Here is a 23,325-nt window from a genome sequence, read left to right as displayed (position 1 = left end):
GTAAGAGAAGTGTAGGAGAGGGACTGTGCATAATAAACTTCCAAAGCTTCAGACGTTTGTCGTGTCTCTCTCTGCGGCCAGAGGGAACGCGATAACTGGTGCCGAAACCCGGGAAGATGAAAAATAAGATATCTTAAAAAAATTTTAACAAGTTAAACCGGTTATAAAAAAGTTAAAGGGTATCAGGATACGCCATCAGCGGTCCTGGGGACACGCGGAATGTGGTCCAGTCGAAAGGTATCGGGATACGCCATCAGCGGTCCTGACGCATGGAACGCGGGTTAAAAGGTATCGGGATACGCCATCAGTGGTCCTGACGCGTGGAATGCGGGTTAAAAGGTATCAGGATACGCCATCAGCGGTCCTGACGCGTGGAACGTGGGTTAAAAGGTATCGGGATACGCCATCAGTGGTACTGAGTTGTGGAACGCGGTCCAATTAAAGTGAAAGTAGAAACACGCTTGATGCGGTCCAATTAGGGTTCTAAGGCACACTTGATAGATAGTTTTCCTTTCAGTAATCTCGTTGCTTCTGGCAGCTAGGCCACTGTTTGTTATTGTAACTGCCATAACTAAAGCTATTCAAATTAGTAACAATGGGGACTGAAACGTCTAAATTCAGAATGCAGCAACCCCTCAGGGAGCTATTAAAAAACCATAAGACGCCATTATTCAGAATGCAGCAACCCCTCAGGGAGCTATCAAAAAACCATGAGACGCCATTAAAGGAAAAAACAGCTAAAGTATTTCTCGATACTGTGGAAAGGGCTTCCCCTTGGTTTTTGGATGAGGGCTTTTTGAATACCCCACAGTAGAAACACTGGGGAAGGACTAGAAACCACTGTATGATCATATGTTCAAACCCTAGTAGAAATAAGCCCAGGGTTTATAGAAGAAAAGCTGCTCAGTGTGCCACAAGGGGGATCTTCATGAACAGGATCTAATAGCAACAGAAAAGAACTCTTAAAGAGAATAAAGTAAGGAAAAATTGAGTGGTGGTGACCTAGAAAATAATTGCTCAAAAAATTTAAGAACAAGGGAAAAAAGGGAACTAAGTCTAACACAAAGAACCCCCAAAAGGAATAACCAAGTGGTAGTGAAAACTTAAGAACAAGGGGAAAAGGTAAGAGAAACCTAAGCCTAATAAAAAGAGCTTCAAAATTTGTAGAACCTGCCCATATTTGAGGAGCAAATGGAGATACCATCAACCATTGAAAAAACTTTAAAGAGGCAGTTAAGACTATTTGGAAACAGGTATGCAGAGCAATGTTATCTGGAGGACAATGTCTAATTGGAGAGCTCAGTGGCAAGAAATAGCTGTTGAAACTGCTTGCAGAAACATAGTGGCAAGGTTTCCCGATAGAAATGTTAATAGGAGAAGGCCAATACACTTCAATAGATGCACAAAATCAGCAGCAAGGAGATAATGCCCTAACAAAAGATAAGAGATAACTATAGTAAAATCTGTTACACCTTATGCCCCAGGACTTTGCCCAAGGCGCAGAAGGGAAACACGTTGGGCTAACGAGTGCAAATTGGTTATTGTTGAGGGAAAGCAGCATGCAAGTGATGCTGCTCCTCCTCGCAATGGCGAGCCTGAGCCTTCCTCCAATAACAAAAACTCAGACGGAAAGGGAAACCCGGAACCTATGGGCCATTGTTAGCCTGGCCATATTTTTCATTTCTAATTAACACATTTTTTATCCTTCCTTTTCTTGTTTTTCACCAATTTCTCTACAAGCCTGTCAATTCTACTGATGATTCTTCAGGTCGTGCTACTTTTGGTGACAAAGATATCTCTAGCCTTTCTTTGCTTTAACAGGAGGAATTTTTGCACTTTGCCGTTGGAATCATACTACAAATCAGACCCACAGTAGAGCAACTCGTTCTGCTGACCCTAGCTGTGATATTGCTTTTCCTCCCACGTCAGCTTGTGTATTTCCTCCCTTTTATGTTTTTACCAACTAACATTTCTAATAACATCTCTTAAATGTTCACTAACCGTGTGCTATCTCTCACAATGCTGGAATGGTTCTTTTGCCACCCGTGCAATTTGCACATTTCTATCTTCCTACCAGTCCTAGTTTCTGTTGCAGATATAGAATTGCCAGTGTTATTATCAAGAAACAGGAGAGGCTTTGACATTGCAACAGCCGTGATCATTGTCATCACAGTCCTTGCAGTAGCAGCATTGACACAACCATAACAACGATCATTTGGCCGAGAATGCAGCTGCAGCCTTGCAGACCATAGAGACTCTATCAGAGAATGGACTCATTATAAGAACAAGTGGATACCTTGCAAGAACTTTTGGGACTGGGATGCGTTTATTCCCTGAGAGTTGTTTTGTGTTGCCCGTATTGTAACACTACTGGGATGTATATTGTTTCTGTATTTAATATGGCTATATGGTTTTTCTTCTATTTATAGATTTGTCAAACAGCGGGCAGGCTTAGGAGCTATGGTGGTACTCCTCTGCCTTGGCCTCCTTCTCTTCATTTGTTTTGGCATGTATCTACAAGCTAGCCAATAGAGAGATCAAATTATCTTTCATCAGGCCATGAACACCCTAAAGGCTGACAGCCCCCCATGAGTATGGCTCTTGATGCTGGACCGGTAGTCAAAGACGGGTAATGAAGGAGGTGGCTGTGTACCAACCTAAGACAGGAGCTGCAGCATGCTCTGCAGGCTCTGATGATGGGTAAGGACATATGCTGACCACTCAACCTAAGACAGACACGGTCCCGAGCCTTAGTTCAATAATAAAGAAGGGGGATCTGTCGGGGTTTCCAGGACCCCCATCCTTGGGCACGGTCAAGATGGCGCCTGACGCTGAGCCAAAAGTGGCCAGGTATATAGTAAACAACCAGTGAATTCCAATGATTGGCTAGTTAACGATGTGATTAGAGCATGCCCCCCTCATGTACCTATTCTATGCCTGCAGCTGTCCGCCATTTACCTCGTGTACTCTCCCCTGATTGGTTGAAGTGTATATAAGCTTGGTGGGTGGGGGAGTAAGGGGCAGAAGCTGAAGCTGGAGGGTGGAAGAAGCTGAGGGTGGAAGAAGCTGAGGGCGGAAGAAGCTGGGAGTGCGCAGAAGCTGAGAGAAGAAGCTGAGAGAAGAAGCTGAGAGAAGAAGCTGAGAGAAGAAGCTGAGAGAAGAGAAGCTGGGAGTGTGCGGAAGCTGGGAGTAAGAGAAGTGTAGGAGAGGGACTGTGCATAATAAACTTCCAAAGCTTCAGACGTTTGTCGTGTCTCTCTCTGTGGCCAGAGGGAACGTGATACACCACTAGAAAGACTCAATTTCTAACAAGGGACTCCAAACTCGTTGGCCCACCCCACATAGCCCCCTCTCTGTTTGCAGCAGCAAGAGCCGTCATCCTCCTTTTGCCTTTAGGGAGTAAGAATTTCCTAGAATTAGAGGGCTAATGATAATAAAAATATTAAAAGACAGTCAATATAGATACATAATTGGGTTGAATCACAAAAATAAAGGCCAGTTTGGGTCCAGAAAGTTGGAGGCAAAGGACCTCTGAGAAATTCAAATGTTAATGCTTCCAGAAATCTTCCTTAATGCTTACTATGAACCAGTTCCACTTCCAACCTGTTGTTAAGTCTCTCCAACAGGATCAAATTATGCTAGAACCAACCCCAAGAGATGACTAATTTCCAACACCAATTCAAGCCAGGACACTATATCTGTCAAATGGTTCCAGAATAAAGGACTAACACCCACCTTAAAAGGAGGGAACCTTGCTCACAGCATGGACTCATCACATCTGAGTCAAGACACCAAAAAAATGAACAGCCCTCAGAGACTCCAACCACCCTCCAAAGATAAGACTGAAAAAATATTAATCATTTTTTTCTCTTGCATATTCTTGCACCTCTACTCTAGTACTTGGGACATCCTCAGGCCAATATGACATCCATCTTATGGCACTGAGGGAACATAGTTGACGTGTGTGTCAGCTGTAACTTCATGCCTGGTACTTCAACTTTTTGAGGTTATCAAAGGGGATGAATTCTGTTACTGTTCACATCATTCCCCAGGTGTACTGTTATGAGGGGAGGGAGGAAAGGAACATATGGGTCTAATATCTAAAAGAGTGGCCCCTGTCTTAGTTCCCCTCCTAGTGAGAATAGGTCCAGCCAGCTCCACAGCTGAAGGGACCACTGTACTTATTACAGTAAACTGAAATTTAAAAACTGAAGTAGACTTAAGTGAATTAGAAAACTCTGTGAGCACCTTAGAAAATTTGATTCACTTGCTGCAGTAGTTTCCTTGAAAAAAAAGAGGGATATGTTTGCTGTTTTTACAATAGGGAGGATTATGTATGGCCAAGGGGAGACCTGATAATTCTAGAGTAACCACTGAGGTGTCATTCCTGATATTTATCTTTGATTAGAGAAAGGCTGAAGGAGAAGGAGGGAAGTGAAAAACCTGATGGAAATTGGCACCAATTTCTGTTCTCTTCATCCCCCTCGTTAAGTACTGTAATAACCCAGATGATGGGACCTTTCATTCTAGCTATACTGGTGCTTTTCATTGGGCTGTATGTGATAAACTATTACACCAAATATGTTAGAGATAGAATCCAATTTGTTAAACTAATGGTGTTAGGCACCATTACAATCACCTCTATACTAATGATGAATCAATGCTTTGATTATGTACACTAAAAGCAGTGGGGAATGTGACAGGCTGACAGATTTGGCTCCATGGAAATGCTATAGACCAGGCTTTATAGGCAATGACTAAAGAGACTCCACTTGGCTCTGAGACCCCATGTTATGTAGGAAATGCTTCTCCCATGGAAAGTTCCTACCTCTGCACCCAGAAATGATTAGTTAGCTTCTCCCATGGGAATGCCCACCTCTGTACCCATCTTCCATTACTTTGCATGACACATTTGGCAATACAAAATGACAATTCTCATATAATGAAAAATTCTTCTCCTTTTGAATCCTATTTTTCGTGAACAATATACTATGTTAACAGTGAGGTCAACAGTCATAGTTTAGATGTCAGTAACCATGCTTTTGTTTGTACCTATGAAAGGTCATTTTGACCCACTTCCCCCTCTGCTAATCATTTCAGATTTCAGGATGTTACTTTGTAATTTTAAACCATAGCAACAGACACTTATGACTGATGTACTGATTTCTGGTTCAAATAACCCTGCATCCCATGATCGAGTCTGATCTCCCAACAGCAATTTTTGGGGAATTGTGTGAGACAGTCAGCTGGCCGACTAATATAGACTCTCAAATTTGGACTTCTCAGTGGTGACTGGTCTGTTCTTAAGTTGCACCCCAAAACACCCTGTCTGAAATGGAATCTTTATCTCCACATCCAGAATTTTGTACCTTTATTGAGGTACAATGGAATACACAGTAATGCATATTTCTAAGTGTGCAGTATGAATACATTTGAGTTTTGTGAATGGTATGGACCAGGCTGTATGGGCAAATTTTAAAAACAGACTCCATTTTTTGCTGAGAATCTATGTCATGTTGGAAATGCTTCTCCTATGGGAACTCTCTGCCTCTCTACCCATCAACCTCTGCTTAGCATAGTGTGTTTGGCAACACAAAATGGCAATTCTTATACAATGTAAAATTGTTATCCTTTTGCTTCACATTTTTCTTGGACAGTATACCCTGTCAGAGAATGATTATCTAGATGTTAGTGACCATTCTTTAGCTTGCACCCAACCAGGATCATTTTGACCCACTTTCCCTTCTGCTTATGATTGTAGATCTTATGATTTTTTTGTATTTTTGAATCATAGCAAGAAACTCTTATGATTAAAATACTGACATGTTTTACTTATGGTCTAAAATGTGTCCTCTAACCCCTGGAGGGTGTCAGAGGGTTTCAAAGGGTATGGACTTGCAACATGCCCCTCCATCCTGCCAGCTGGTAAATCCAGACTGCCAACTGGTTAATTCAGATGGTCCTGTCTCCTGCTTTAAGATTGACTTGGTGATGTATTGCAATATCACCATAACATTTTGGAGGATCCTGCAAGATGATCACTGGAGTCTAAACTGTGGCTCTTGGGAGCATTAGAGTCCTGGATTCTCTGAAGCAGAGAGAGGGATCCTCCTTCTCTTGTTGTGGGAGTTCTCTGCTTTGCCAAGGTCTGCACCTGCTGTGATGACTAATTGGAGCCCACCCATAAAAGAGCACCTGGTTCAGTTCACTCCTGTAATTTGTGTCTGGTGTGGTTTATCCCTGTAAATCCAGAGGCTTTGAAAGAGGATGGAACTGCATGTGTTTGGAAGCACCTCATTTGTTCTCCCAGTTTGACTTGACTGTAATTCCTCAGAGGTTCCGAGGGCCCAATGGTAAATCTTTTGAAGTGTTTCATGGGCTCTCTGCTTGAGGTGTATCCAGAACTTGTTTGTCAATCTTTCCAAGTGTATCAAGTCCTTGACTGCAGTACGCAAGCTTGTATCAAGTGACTGTGAGTCTGAGGAGGCCATGCTCAATAACTAAGCACTCTGGCACATGGACTGTGATGACGGTCTCAAGGTTGGGATTATGTGGAGCAGAGTGTGTGTGTTTTGTGTTTCTGTCTTGTCCTGTTTGTTGTTTCTTTGTTTGTGTTAGTCTCTACCTCAGTTTGTACCTAACACTTTTTTCAACACTTTGCCCTAGCGAGACTCCCCAGAATTCTTTTCTCTCATCTTCCTATTGTTTCTGCCTATTGCTTTGTTAGTTTTTTAATCCAATCCTGGCCTGATTAGCAACCTGAAAAAACATGGTTAAAAACATTTTTAACCATGTTCATTTGCATTAAAATGTAAGCTTCTGCCCACAGGACTAATTAATGGCCATATCCTTTTGACTAGGAAAATTCCAAAAACTTAAAAGAATTGCAGGCATGAAAGGCTTCCGATATTGGAGTTGGTCCACCAACATGCCAGGCTAACATCTTGATGGCTGCTATCAAAGAGACTACAAAAACTGGTTGAGAACAAGACCCCAACTTGAGCAGACTCTCTGTAGGAGACCAATGGAAGTGGGCTCCCTTGCTGTCTCTTTGGGAAATTCCTTCAGAGAGGGTGGGATATGGCATTCTTAGACATTCTCTTAACTCTTTTCATCTCTGATGAGCAGGACCACATCAGAATGGAGGCCAGGAAGGCTTTAAAAATTCTATTTATTGGGTTCATCATTTTGATCTGGCACCCCCAGTTAATTTTTTTTTTTCAGATCAGACCTACTTTATCCAACTCTAAAGGATATTTTTACACTCTGTTTCATTCAGTGGCCAAGTTACCAGGGTTAACTCTACATCTAATATGTTTAAATGGCAACATAAGTATAAGGCCTTTGTCTGCTTTTTTTTAATGTTTATGTACACAAGTGTATTGTCATGTCTACATATGTTTGGCACCAAAATTGTTATATGAACTCATAAATTTAAAATGAATCCAAATGCCTTTCATTCATGTGATTTAAAAAGTTCCATTTAACTTGGGTTAACAAAATTTGTCTTTGTAGTTACTCCCACACTTTTGTTTCTAGGTGGTCACAAAATGATAAAATGTTAATGTCTATAAAATGTCTAATATCCATTGCTTCTAGATTTTTCTTCATCAGGGAAGAAATGGCTGATAATGTCCAATACTTGTCTTATATCTTGGATTTTAAATAAAATTAATTCAGATTTGACATGTGTGGGATTCATCTTGGATTTGTTTCTTAGAGACTTCTGATTCATTTACCAAGTTGAAATGCTAACTGTTAAATACAACAAGTATTCTTAACTCCTTAAGTTTCATAGGGTAACATATTGGAATATTCCCGGTGATTTTATAAATTGGTAAATAAAGAAGGATTTAAAATTACTTTGTGTCATCATTGAAAACAAGTTTATTAAGTGTCGCAACAGGTATAGTTCTATAAACAACTGGTCCAAAACTACCTTTCAAATTCAGCACTATAAATAACATGAAGCATTTCATGTTATTAAAATACAGTAATTTATCTCAATTCAGAAATTTATAAGTTTGCTTTAAAAATCTAAATTTTAAAAGGGGGATTTGACAGAGTGGAAAGAAAATTGAAAGGTTCTAAATATAGAATTTTTTTTAGTAAAAGGAAAAACAGAAAAATTGCTAGATTAGAATGTCTTTTTGTGCCAAAATAAAGCTGTAGTACAACTGTGTAAACTAGATGATGGAATTAAGTGATTAACAGAAGTATAAATGAAGGGTAAAGTTTAAAGAAAATGATTAACATAAAGACATAATCCAAAGTTCAGTCTATATGTTAAGATGACAAGTAATTTGTAAAGCATTAATTTACTGTTAACATGATGTCTGTTATGTTTTATTCTTTAAAGAAGATAGTCTTAGAAGTTTGGAGTTCATAAAATGCTAGTTAAACAGCAATTGTTATTTCAGAGTATTATACTACATTTTAAAGTCTAAATTTTTATTTGAAAGCTACACTTGTTTAATATAAAACATCAATGAAATGATTCTATATCTCTTCTTTGTGTATTAAATGTGCTCATATTTTCCAGTTATACAAGTCTTTAAAATAAAATGTTTAAAGAAGAATTTGTTGAATCTGGTGTTCTCCAGACAAGTTTTTGTTAACAGTAATTTTACACTGAGATATAAATATTTAAATGTGTTTTTAAAAAGATAACAAGAGCATGATCTATTTTAAGATTAAAAATATTCTCTTTTTGTTCCCATTTCTCTTGGACAAGGTACTCTATCATAAATGATAGTTTAGATATTAGTAACCATTCTTTAACTTGTACGCAACTAAAGCCATTTTAACCCACTTCCCCTTCTTCTTGTGATTCTAGATATCATGATTTTTTTTTGTAGTTTGGAATCATGCAACAGCTATTAATGAGAAACATGCTGACATGTTTTACTTGTGGTCTAAAATGTGTACTCTAAACACTGGAGGGTGTCAAAGGGTATAGTATTACAACCTGCCCCTCTGTCTGGCCAGCTGGTGAATCTGGACTGCCAGCTGGTTAATCAAGATGGTTCTGTCTCCTGATTTAAGATTGACTTGGTGACTGTTCCAATTCCACCATAATGTGAACACTCATCTTCAGCCATGAGGTATTCTAACTGGAGGCACAGAGAATCATTGTTCAGGCATAACCTCTCCTGAAATGTTATTACCTCATGGTTTGGAAGGAAACTTGCATAACTAAGGAGACAAAGTATGTGACCAATGTCCACCTTGGGAGGAATTGTATAAATATTTAACTAAATTAGGCATGGGTCATGGTGGCTTTATAATCTCACAATGTGCAATTCTGAGTGGATATCAATTCCACAATGATATCCACTGACATGGGTTGGAATCAGGACCCTGGACTCCCACATCAGTCCACTGCTAGGAATTTAGAGATCTCAGAAAAGACACATCCAGTATTTCCACATGTGAGGTCATTTGCACAGGAGAGATTTTTTTTATGAGGGTTTAATTACACACAGCTGCCCATCAACTCCATTTTTCATGAATGGGCTTAGAGAATTGACCTTCATGAGCAGTTTGAATAACTCATAGATTTAAAGCACATTTGCAATCCCATTATCCAGAATCAGTGTCTAAGTGATCTGCCCATCAGGCTCTAGAGTTCCAGTTTGACTGATTCCACAGCATAGGTAGTTCCTATTTACCAGGCCCAGCCTGCTCACCTCATCTTGGTATCTGAACCCAAGGTGCAATCTTGTCACTGACTTTGTAGGCTGGGTGTTTCTATGAAAGGATCATGGGAATAAAGGCAGGGACACTGAATCTGAATGGGAATACACATGTGCCATTGAAATACAGAAAGCTCCATGAACCATTGCAACTTCTGAGACACATGACCTTGGCCTACAGCCCTGAGCCATGCATTGTAGCATAAGAGCAGTGTGGAAGTTGATGCCAGGGTGGCATGACATGGTGTGGCCACAGCCTTCCTCCATGTCCATTGCAGCCCCTGAAAGCTGTCACTCTCAGGAATTAACACCCCACACAAAGATGTAGCTCTCTCTCCCTGTGGAGGGGTCATATTCTACCTTGAGTGTGTGTGCCTTGCTTGACCCCCATGCATCTCTCAATTCGGATGCCCCATTCTCCCATGAATATGTATATACTTTGTTATATGTCTATGCCTTTGAGACACGTCCTGAGATTCTATTCTCTCATGAATTCCAGGAATCCCAGTGTAACCAGGCATTGTGCCACATGTCTGTAATCCCAGTGGCTCAGGAGGCTGAGGCAGGAGAATTATAAATTCAAAGTAAATCTGAGCAAGAGCGGAAACCTGTGCAAATCAATGACAACCTGTCTCTGTATAAAATACCAAAGAGGGCTGGAAATGTGGTTCAGTTGTCTAGTGCACCTGAGTGCCATCCCCAAGTACAAGAAACAAAAAGAACTCCATTGGTCCTGTGGCAATCTCTTGGGAATATCTCAGAGCACTGTAAATTCTGGGTGTCCTTTAGGGGACCTTTGCCATCATTGACCTTCCTATATTTACCCAAATACTTTCCCTTGCCTGTGATGGATTCTGTGATCTCCTGCACTCATACACTCTCCTCCACTTTCTGCATTTAATGAGGAGGGTGTGTCCGTTCTGCAGAGCTGTACTCTCCGAGTAGGGGCCTCCCATATCTCACACCCTAAGGCAGTCTCAGAAGGTCTCTCCAGGCAGACACTTTCTCCCTGGGAGCCAGCTGTGTCCCCAGGGGAGACAAATTGTTTATCAAGTGTGCATCTGCCAAGGTGACACTGATGACTCTGCACATAGAGGAGGACCCAAGTGGACTTTAGCATCAGCTCCATTTGATGGAGAAGATGGTGGTTTAATAAAGTCATCAAACTGAGTCAGGCCTTTCCACTGGAGAGAAGCTGCCTCCTTGTCACCAGCATCAATGCCTCCAAGTTGTCCCTGCCTTACCCCAAGAGGAAGAGAGACACTTCTCCTTTTGAGATGATTTTCAAAGGGCATGCTTTTCCTGATCCTCAGGTACTAACTAGTCTACCCATCACACCCATTCACTTGGTGTCACATCCACTAATCACTTCTTAGCACTTAATTGGATTAGCAAGGTTTGGGTGTGAACAATGCATTCTCTGGAGAGGTGATGAGAGTTGTTTCTTCAATTACTATATGTGAAGCATCTTAAGCACAGAAGCAGGTTTAGTTATCAGAATTGTTCAGGAACTTTAAAAGAACTCTAGGTGATAAAGAAAATTTGCAAGTAGTGGACTGGGGCTGCTATGTTGGGAGGACACTTGAATTAGGTCAAACAAAATGAGGAAAAGGAAAAATTCTGGAAAAGAATTGTATTTCTCTATGTGTATGTGTGTGTGTGTGTGTATGTGTGTGTGTGTGATTATATGTATATATATTTGAAGATCCAGTATACTAATTAGGTATCCATACCATTATGCTTTGTATTCATTAAAAAGAACTTCGTGAATATAATTTTCATTTTTATTTATTGAAACAAATTTTCTTGCAAGTCTGATGAACAGTTTCCATACTGGTTTGATTGAGAAAAAAATATTTTAGAAATGGCTCTAACTCTATTTGGAAGAAATTATAAAGGAGTCATGATACAGGGGTTGCAATCAGTTTCTGTGATGTTTGAGGTAATTGTGGTGCTCAGGTGACTAAGGGAATGAGCTTGTTAGACAGCCCCAAGTGCTTTTAAAAGGGAAATTCTCTGTTTCTGGAGTCTTAGGGACCCAGAAAGAGAGAGACAGGAGCAGGAAAGGAGTGGCATAGTGCTGGGAATGACTGTTAGTCACTGGCAGGTTTGGACCACTGGACATGGAAGAGGGCACTATAGTATTTCCCAGCTTTCACAATGTACTTAGCCAGTGAGGGACCCCTGTGGTCTCTCTAGGAGGAGGGCTGATGCCAGAAACCCACCCTGTTCCTGCCCTGGAAATCAGAAACCCCACTTGAATCTCATGGGAGACCCGGGACATCAGTACTCAGCAGTAGGCTATCCTTCAGCCATGTGGTCATTGTCAGCTGTTCCATATCCAGAAGTGTCACTACAAACTCTGCAAAAAAACAAGTATGCTTCAATATAATCTGACATTCATATTCACCAATGACAAGTAGAGTTCTCATAAATAATTGAAGAATGCAATTTATTTCTCTCAACTTAGTCATGATTAAGTAAAATGCCAGGAAAGAATCTTTCATAACTCAGAAAGCAAAATAAAAAAAATTGAAAGCTCTTTAGAAAACCTTGCATGTGCAATCTTTGTAGAGTCTCCAAATCATCCTATCTGTGTATTTACAATCTGCTTCTAATAAAATAATTGCCTCAGAAATATAAATACCATGGTCAGAGATGCAGCATGTATCAAGGACACAATCTGGTACCCTGAATATAGTGGTGGGATGCAAAAGTTTGAGTCTTTGGGGGATAAACAGGAAATTGCACCTGATTAGGTTGATTGCATTAGTGTTTTGGACCAACTAATGACACTGGGGGAGTATAAAATCTAGGCCACTGATCCTTCCTCACTGTACATTCCCCTGGATACTGCCAGATGCATCTCCCCCTGTGTTATGTGTCCAACAGGCACCTATTCGACAACCTTCTCGCAGAAAAGACCAGGATAGTGAGATCTCAGGTTGGTATCCTTTGTCCAGGTGTTCTTCAGATTATTGCTGAAAAAATTACTAGATGGGAGAAAAAGGAGTGCCAGAGGTTTAAGTTCTCAGCTAAGGATTGTTTCATTTTAAACTGTGTATCTGCTGAGAAGGCTAAAATAAATCATTGTATATTTAATATATTCAAAAAATATTAATATTTCAGAGCGTATTTATCCCTGCATTCTGATACCTGTAGGCGGGTTGTGAATGCCAGTGAAAACTGGTGATTTATACTGTGGGTATTTGGAAACACTAGTGAGGAACACTTACAAATGCCAGAAGTTAATGGGATTTGCTGTGATCTTTCCACACTTTCACATGTAAGCCCCTGGTCATGTACACCCCATGTTTTTCTACCCATATCCTCCTCCCCTCTGTCCTCCACTCCTATCCCCTGCCCTGTCCCTGGCAGTTCAGTTTCTAACTTTTGCTCATTTCTCCCCTTAGTTTCCACACACAAAAGCAACCATTTGTCTTCTCAGTGTAGCACTCAATGTCCTTGGATTCCATGATTAATGTCTTCCAAAATAACAGAATTTCACTGTTCTTTGCAGTTGAATATCTATCATTCCTCGCTCTCTGCTCTTTGTGTTGGGTTTTGGTAGAGAATCCTGCTGGCATCACAGAAGGTGTTTGGAACTATTTCCTGATTTTTTTTTTTATGGAAAAGCTTGAGGTGCCTTGCTATAGAACATTTCCCAAAGTTTGGTGAAATTCAGCAGTGCGCCCATCCAATCCTGAACTTTTCCGTTTTGGCAGTTTCATTACCATTGATCCAACACTGTGTTTGTTATCTGTATATCTGCATTTTGAAATATTTTCCAAGGTTGGTTTTTATAAGTCATATATTTGGAGAAATTATTCTATTATTACTAGAATTTCCAGGAAAGGACATAGATTTTTTTAAAATAGAAAGCATGATTAATCATGCTCTGAATTCCCCTGGTATCCGTAGTAAAAATCCCTTCATTTTTAACTGAATATATTACAATTACACCCTTCATATTTTTTTTTATCTCTTATTGTAGTTTTTCAAGCCATAGTTTTCTCTCATTTTTTAAATTGGATATGGTAATAATACAAATTCTGCATTCATTTCAACAAGATTATGAAAGCATGGAGGAAAATGTTGTAGCTCAGACTCAGTAGTTGCCCTTCTTCCTTCTTCACATACCCAGTGGTCTTGCACATATTCTTCTGATCTTCTCTGTGATCACAGTTCTGCTCAAGATCAAATTGTGAAGAATGTCCAAGAGCGATTCCATTTTCTCTATGGTTATGAATTTACTTTTATTTTCTCTGTGACTCAGGAAATCCCAATCTCAGCATCTGTGGAAGATGCAACTGACTTCAACAACATGAATCAGTGGGTAGGGGGTTCCTCCAGCTTGTGTGACAAAGGCTCATTAAAACCAGAATGGAAGCAAAAGAAGAGGAGAACTGAGTAGAGGGGATCCCCACAATAGCAAGACCATAGGGTATTGTAGATGTGTGTAAAAGGGAAGCAAAGTGGTGACATGGGTTAGAGTCTGTGTGAGATAACAAATCACTCTACCTCTACCACTCAATGTCTACTTTCCAACCCATGAAATCCTAGCCTGGGACCTCCTCACAGGTAGACTAGGGCCCTGCAATGATGTCAGCAGGCACCTTATCTAACTTATTCACCCAAATGTTTGTCCTTTTGTTGAAATCTGGCACAGTGTACTCAAACTTGCATATTCTCCTCCATTATTCTAATTCCTTTCTATACCATGTGACTCCAGAAAAACTTTTAGGATCTTAAAGGTCCCTGGAATTCATGTTCCACAGGCCTGATTCCCTAACATATAACAATGTTTAAATATGTTTTGAAAATACTACAGCATTTCCTATGGCACTCACCATATGCTCCCTGAAAAATCACTGGGTATCTGAGACTGAATAAATGGAGATATATAAAAACAGATGTCTGTGCAAGGCAGCTTTAGGAAACCAATATACATTGTTTCAACAGAGCAGACTTGACTTCACCTTTCCTGTTTCCTCACCTGATGTTCAGAGTGTCATATTTACAGGTGCCTGTGCTGGGAACCCCAAGTAGTTTGTGAGTTCATTCACATACACTTTGATGACAGCAACATGGAATGGCAGATGCAAATCCAGGAAAGGAAGGAAGGATACAGACAGTGGAGGAATGAGAAAGAATCATGGAGAGAGGGAGAGGAAAGAGATCTTTTGCCAGATCTGCTCTCAGGAGTACTGAGTTCTGGGCCTTCCTCAGGGATAAAATTATTAAATGAGTAAGATGGGGAGAACTCCAGGTGACTTCTGCAGTTAGTGAACATGAGGAAGTCAAGGCTGTTCTGCAATTTCACACCGAGGTGCAGGAGTGGAGCTGAACGTCACCTTAAGCAGGCACAGTGGGGAGAAGGACTCAGCAGTGGAGCCGGCTTCTGTGATGAGCAGAAGTGCACCAGTATGCTGACTTCATCTAAGGCCGTGCAAAATATACTGACTCTGGAGAGGTTCCTTACAGGTTAGAGTATGAAGACATTGTATTCTCATAGACTATGTCCTCATACCTTCAACGATGTCCCTTGTTTTATTGTATCTCCTGACAAGTGAAGATATGAAGGATGTTGATGAAGAGTGGAGTCCTCAAATCAAGGATCAGGTGAGCAGCACCTTCCACTCAGGAGAAGGGAGTAGAGCAGAGCTGCTCAGGTGTTGATACTCATGGCCAAGTCTTTCAGTATATCCCATCTTAAGACTTCTGTGAAGATATTTAGTTCTCTCTTTCTGTGAAACTCAGTGTTCCTCAAGTACTTCGAGAAATGTTCACTGAAGTGCAGAATGTGGGAACTTTCAGGAAGGAGTAATATTAAACACTGACTATAACGTCAGTACCTCAGTTTTGAGTTCCCTTCTCAGAGGATTTTGGAAGTGGTGGTGCTGTAGACCCAGAAACACAACGTCCCCAAAATTGGCCCTTGGGAAGACAGCCAAGACCATAGGCTTGTAGGGGTTCTTATACCAAAAATCACATCAATCATAAGAGTCAGTTTCTATGATTCAAAATTACAAACTAACATCATGAGATCATCAACAGTGGGTGAAGTGAGTCAAAGTGACCCTTTCCTAGGTCCAAGCTAAAGAGTGGTTACTAACATCCACACAATCACCGTTCACATGGTACATTGTTCAAGAGCAGTAGGAATCAAAAGAGAGCAAATTTTTATTACATAAGACTGCTCATTTTGTATTGCTTAACATGTCATGCTAAGTAACTGATGATGGGTAGAGAAGTGGGGTATTCCTATGGGAGAAGCTTCTTACCTATGTTACATGGAGTCTCAGAGCAAAATGGAGTCTGTTTAGTCTTTTCCCTTAGAGTCTGGCCTACAGTATTCTCATGGAGCCAGATCTGTCAGCCCATCAAAAGAGGAGTGTGCAATGAAAATACCTGCAGCTGTGTCATGTTGAAGGTTCTGCAACCAGGAAATTTTTATCTGACCTTTATGTGGGTCACCTACAAATTGAGTTCCACCCCTAGGTGACACTGGTCCTAACAGGGTGATTACAAACATATGGGGATCAAGAATGGATTCTAACTTCTGTGGTTGTTGTTGTTGGGGCATTCCTCCTCCATTCTCCCCATAAATAGCCTATCTTCCACTAGACCCACAAGTGTTCCACATACTGCCATGCCCCTGGAAGAAGGATTTCAGGTATAGATTGAACTGTTGAGAATTTCTGCAGGCATTGAAGGAACAACCTTACTGTTCTGGTTCTTGCCCAGTAAGCATGAGGGCATGAGTTGGTTATACTTCAACTAGCCCCACTCATCATGAAAACAGCAGTATGCACTGAGAGAGAACGGAGCCCTCTATGGCCTGGACCCCTGATATTTAAAAACTTTGGTGTGATGATATTTGTGGTGTTTACCACATTGTTTACCACAAATGTCACGATTTGGGTGGAAATGTGATTCTCAGAATTGAAATACATGAACCCTTTCTGTCTACTCTCTCCTGAGTACATAGTGAAGTTGAAAATTCAAATATTAGATGAATTGATTACTGCAGAGGGCTGTTGAGAAAAATAAACCTTGTGAAAAAAGGATCTTTCTTCTATTTATTCTATTTCTCTTTGTTATGTCTTCACGCTCCCTTTTATCCTGTTTTCCTCTTTCCTTTCATCCTTCTTTCCCTGCTACTTCTACATTCTTTTTTCTTTTTCTTTGTGTTTGTTTGTTTCTTTTGTTACTGGTAATTGATGATCTAATACTGAGCTAAACACCCAGACTCTTTTAATTTTTTATTTTGACAAAGGGACTTGCTAAATTTTTTAGGGTCTTGCTAAATTGCTGAATCTGTATTGGGATTTGCAGTCTTCAAGGCTCAGGATCCAGAGTCACTAGAATTAATGCAGAACATCACCAAGACTGGCCCACCTTCTATATTTGAAGAAGGGGACTGGATACACATACCAGAATGTCATTGACAGAGTTTGGAGCTCCAGAGAGAACTGATAATGGGAGGTGTCACAAGTGAGGAATGGTGCAGTTTTGACTCTTGCATGCAATCTCTTGTACAGTGAAGACGACACAGTGATAAAATTAGTGACTGAGCAAACTTCCCTATCTGAAATTAAACCAACAGTCAAAATCTCTGCATGGGTTCAATACACAAAACAATAGGAATGAGTTCAGAACAAATATTTAAGATCTATAAACTGTGGTTCACTTCAAAGTACTGATTATATATTTGTCTTTCAATAAATAGAAGCAATTAAAACAGCCCTGGCATTATGATCATACCAAAGAGAATGGAATTGTCATAATTCATGGTAATGAAGTATGCACATGAAAGTAGAAATAATGGTTTTTGTACTTAGGGAATTATGTTCAATAAATGTTCAAATATATAGAAATTAATGTATGGATTTATAAGGAATACATAAACAATATTCAATATTTTACGAAAGTGATCACATACATACGAAGATTTATTTGAATGGAATGATACACCAGATGATGTAGTATACAAATCTCCATCCATTCATAGTTGTTTAACTCACAAAGCAAAGGAAGACCATCAGTAGTGTGGACAATGACCTAGTGAGTGTTCACTGATCTTAGAGAAAACAAAGGAATCAAACTGAAAGGAAACTCTATGACACTCATTTTTGTGGGAAAATCTTCAGATACAGTTCTGAAGTTGGACAATATGAGAGAGAGGACACAGAAACCCCAAGGTATAAAACCCACATGTGTGACCAAATCTTCCATAAATCATATGACCCAAGGATTAATGAGATAAGGTGCACAGGAAAGAAACCATACAAATATTATGTGTATTATCCCGCAATAGTCTTCAGCCCGCACTCTACACTTAGACGATGCAAGATAACTCTTAATGTACAGATGGCATTCAATGTCATCTCTGGAATACCCTTTATTAATAAATCTAACCTTAGAATTCACAGGAAAATGTATACTGGGCAGAAACCACATAAACATCATTCTGGTGGGAGAGTCTTCAGGTGCTCTTCTGATTTTGGAAAGCATAAGAAAATACACCCATGTGTGGGAAAGCCTTCAATCTATACCTTAAATCTAGTCAGCAGGAGATTCTACATTACATTTATGATACAGATTTTATCTGTGTTACAAAGCTTTTAGCCAGAACACTTTCCTTAGACACCACGAAGCAACTCACTCAGGAGAAAAATCATATGAATATTCTCAATTGCAAGGTCATAAGAAGAGAGTGCCTAGCCCCACTTTACCTTCTGGACCCTACCTGTATTCCTCCTGTTCAATATCCTGGTATTATACCACCATTCCCCTTTGCAGAAACTGGAAACCCCTTTAAGAAAAAACACCTAAAATATGTACGTGCCTAGATTGCACTTAGAAAGTAAATAATCTCTCATTTAAATTTTATTTACTCTAACACAAGGTAAAGACAAAGATGAACAAGTAAAAATTTCACATTTGGTGAGAAAATCATAAATGCAGATAGACAAAAGATGATAACTGGAGAGAAAAAGGAGAGGAAAGTAGTGTGGGGACATTGTTGAGTGGTAAAACACTACTGGTCAAATACACAACACAAAATTCAAGAAAGAAAAAGAAACAAATGAAGAGGGAAAAAGGAAGAAAAAGAAAAAAGGAGAAAGAAAGAAGAATAAAATAAATGTAAAGGAGACAACATAAAGGAGAAAGAAAATAATTTAATAAAAAAGAAAAAGTAGGATGATCCATTTTCCACATGGTTCATGTTTCTAGCCATGTCTGCAGTAATAACAGTTGTTCATTGCTTTTTGAGTGTATCTTCATGGGCATTTGCTTGAAGCAAGAGAAGTCAACAGGGTCCAATCTATGCCTGCAATTCCCCTGTCAGCAAGCTGGTTGTTTTGGGAACATCTGTTGGTCTAGTTGAAAAAACAATGACAGAGCTGGGTACATGGAAGGAGGACGGTCCTCCCACCTTCATCCAGAGAAGGTGGCATCTATTCTTCTCCCCTTAATAGTTTTATGCTTTACCTAGACCACAGTCTTTGGGGTAGGGTCATGATAGGGAAGTGACCCAAATTAGGTTCAGTACACATTCCCTACATCCAGACCCTTAACCATTGCGCATATCAGGTATATGTATGGATCAGTCCCCTGCAGTAGGCAACAGAATAACCCCCAGGAAGTAGGTTAAGAGTTCTCGAGCACCACAACTTCCAGGGTGGTCGAGAAGGTATCTTACCACCTAGGTGTTGAATTCACAGTCAGTATTTAACCTTTATTCCTTCCAGAACGATCACACATTCCAGCACCTCAGTGAACCTTTCCAGTAAGTCCTGGAGGAAGATTGAGTTTCAGATAAAGGAAGAAAATAAATGGCTTCTTGATGCCTTAAGATGGTCTACATGAAAACATGTGACCACAAGTACCAACACCTGAGCAGTTCTGCTCTACTCCCTTCTCCTGAGTGGAAGGTGCTGCTCACCTGAGCCCTGATTTCAGGTCTCTACTCTTCCTCAAACACCTTCAAGTCTTCTACTATAAGGAGATGTACTGAATATGAGGGACATAATCTGTGACAATAAAATGTATTGATGCTCCCGTCTGCAGGCAAAACTCCACAGCCCGCCTTCTCACCAAAGTCTCACATGCACACAGGATAGTGCTCCCCCTCTGCTCATCACAGAAGCAGGCTCCACTACAGGGTCTTTCTCCCCACTGTGTCTGCTCAAGGGAAGGGGCCAGCTCCACTTCTGCACCTGGTCAGAAAATTCCAGCACAGCCCTGCCTTTCTCAGGTTCCATAACTGCAGAAGAAGCTGGGTGTTTTCCACATAAGTCTTCCTTAAACCATTGCTCCCATCAGGTTTTCCCAGAGCTTGCTGCTCCTGAAAGAACAGTGGGTAGTAGAAACCTTTCTTCTGCCCACTCTACACTGTACATTTGCATCCCTCAGCAGTCTGTACCATTCCATACTTGTCTGGATGTGTATCAGTCACTGTAGTTTGCTCACACAGAGGGGTATGGGAAGGAACTCACACACTAATGGGGTTCCCAGGACAGTCATCAGTAAACATGATTCTCTGAACCACAGTTGAGGAACCAGGAAAATTGCAGAAAAGCCTACTCTACTCAGAAAATGGACTGAGTTTTCTAAAACCTGCCTTAGTCAGACATCATGTTTTCTGTATCTCCACTTATTCAGGCTAAGAAATCGCATGATCATTCTGGAGTAAATGGTGAGTTGTCCAGAACCAACTGTTGTCTTCAGAAGTAAAGAGAGATGGTGGCAGGAAGTGATTGTGCTCTATCTGTGTCCATGAGATCAGTACTACAGGATAGACTGGGTCAGGAACTAATAAATGCAGAGTACTGATAGTTTTGAAGATGGCAATCCCTGGCTCTGACTTGCAGTTCAGAAGCATCCCTGAGTCATTGGGCCCAGCTTCAGAAAGAGGTGGCAGTGTCTTAGGGTGCCAGGAGCCATGAGCAGCTAAACATTTTCCAGGGTTCTCACAGGTGTCACCTGCCTGGATTAAGAAGTTCTTTACCAGCCCAGACACTGTCTCTGAATAGGGAATCCAATGTCAGTCCCATTGGCAAGGAAGGAGAGATCAGCTGCTTAATTATCCCAGAGTGTCACAGATTCATTGTGGATACTGGGCAGAAGTGTTTCTTAAGTTTAGGCATGGTTAATGTATGTAGAGAACTGTGCTCCTTCTCACAATGGCAGTGATTCCCCAACTGCTGAATGGTAGGATCGCCTGGACAGTATGTAAAGCCTCAAGGTTCAGGACTCAAAATGAAGATAAAAACTCTTTTTTCTGGGTAAACCTATGTAATTTCATGACTTTATTATGGTACAAAGGAAAATACAGTGACACATACTTCACTGAACACAATGAATGATCTGAATTGCCACATTGAAGGGGTTCCAACTCATGCTGATTGAGCACCAGTATACAGGAAGTACACTTGGAGGAGAAAAATGAGTTTCAAATGGATGTGCACAGCTAAGTGCTCAAACTATGGACACGATTAAACATGGGGAGAATTGTGTTAAGATTAAAATGAATTTTAAGTACATATTTGCAAAGAATATAAATGAGCACAATGAGTGAGGACAAGGAAACAGTCTTAAATCATTTCCACTGACATACTCTGGTCAAATCCTTCCATTCCATGCCAGGACACTTCTGCAAAGACAGAGGTCCCAGTGATCAAACAGTGATGCTCTGAATTCAGTCATAGGAAAACAGAATCACATGATCCTCCTACTTACATTACAGTTCAATAGGTACACCAGCATCTCCACTCCCTTTTGCATTCTATGCACGGTATATGAAATCCTTCATGAGACCATTTGATAAATCACTTTGGAAACCCCAAAGCAGCTTCCATCATTCAGAGCAAGTGTCTAGGATTCAAAGCCTAGAAAAAGAAGAACAGAATAATAGCAAAAGTAGTAGAAGACTGGAAATAATTAAAATCAGAGCTGAAATCAATGAAATTGAAGCAAAAGAAACAATTCAATAAAAATGACAAAACTAAATGTTGGTTCTTTGAGAAAGTAAACAAAGTAGACAAACCCTTAGCCCCACTAACAAAGAGAAGGAGAGAAAAATCTCAAATTACTAAAATTTGTGATGAAAAAGGAAATATCATGACAGACACCACTGAGATACATAACATATTGAGAAGCTATGTCGAAAATCTGTATTCCAAAAAATGGAAACTAATGAAGACATTCACAAATTTCTAGAAACATATGCTTCTCCCAAACTGATCCAGGAGGACATCCACAATTTAAACAGATCAATATCAAGCAATGAAATAGAAGAAGCCATTGAAAACCTACCATCCAAGAAAAACCCAGGAACAGACGGATTCTCATTTAAGTTCCACAAGATCTTCAAAGAAGAACTCATTCCAATCCTTATCAAAGTACTCTAGGAAATAGAAAAGGAGAGTACCCTACTAAACTCGTTCTATGAAGCTAACATCACCCTCATACTCAAACCAGGCAAAGACACATCAAGGAAAGAAAATTTTAGACCAATATCCTTGATGAATATAGATGCAAAGATCCTTAACAAAATATTGGCAAACCGTATCCAAAAACATATAAAGAAAATTGTGCACTATGATCAAGTGGGTTCATCCCCATAATGCAAGGATGGTTTAACATCTGTAAATCAATAAACATAATCCATCATGTCAATAGAATTAAGGAAAAGAATCACATGGTTATTTCAATTGACAGAGAAAAATCATTTGACAAAATACAACACACTTTCATTCTCAAAACAGTAGAAAAAATAGGGATAGGAGGAATACAACTGAACATTGTAAAGGCTATTTATGCTAAGCCCATGGTCAACATCATTCTTAATGGAGAAAAAACTGAAACCATTGCCTTTAAAAACAGGAATAAGACAAGGATGTTCTCTTTCACCACTTCTATTCAACATTGTCCTTGAAACTCTAGCCAGAGCAAGTAGACAGACTAAGAAAATTAAAGGGATATGAATAGGAAAAAAAAATAACTTAAACTGTCACTATTTACTAATGACATGATTCTATAATAAGAGGATCCAAAAAACTCCTCCAGAAAACTTCTAGACCTCATCAATGAATTCAGCAAAAATAGCAGGCTATAAAATCAACATGCATACATCTAAAGTATTTTTATACACAAAGTGATGAAATATCTGAAAGGAAAATGAGGAAAACAACTCCATTTGCAATACCTCGAAAAAAAATAACATACAATACTTGGGAATCAATCTAACCAGAGCTAAAAGATCTCTACAATGAAAACTCAAAACATTGAAGAAAGAAATTCAGGAAGACCTTAGAAGATGGAAAGATCTCCCATGTTCTTGGGTAGGCCAATATTAATATTGTCAAAGTGGACATACTACCAAAAGTGCTATACAGATTCAATGCAATTTCAATTAAAATCCCAATGGTGTACCTTACAGAAATAGTACAAGCAATCATGAAATTCATCTGGAAGAAAAAGAAACCCAAAATAGCTAAAGCAATCCTTAGCAGGAAGAATGAAACAGGGCCTATCGCAATACCAGATATCCAACTATACTACAAAGCAATAGTAACAAAAATGTCATGGTATTGGCACCAAAATAGGTAGATCAATGATA

At 39.9% G+C, this 23,325-nt stretch overlaps 1 pseudogene; it reads left to right on the top strand.

Annotated features, from left to right (window-relative positions):
* The first annotated feature begins 219 nt into the window (after positions 1 to 219).
* LOC124982248 (ubiquitin carboxyl-terminal hydrolase 17-like protein 6) overlaps positions 220 to 23,325 on the top strand; it is a 52,222-nt pseudogene continuing 29,116 nt past the window's right edge.

Source organism: Sciurus carolinensis, chromosome 4, assembly GCF_902686445.1.
Source record: "Sciurus carolinensis chromosome 4, mSciCar1.2, whole genome shotgun sequence".
NCBI classification, from domain to species: domain Eukaryota; kingdom Metazoa; phylum Chordata; class Mammalia; order Rodentia; family Sciuridae; genus Sciurus; species Sciurus carolinensis.
The sequence above is the reverse complement of the archived record's forward strand: the minus strand, read 5'-3'. Positions and strand labels throughout refer to the sequence as shown.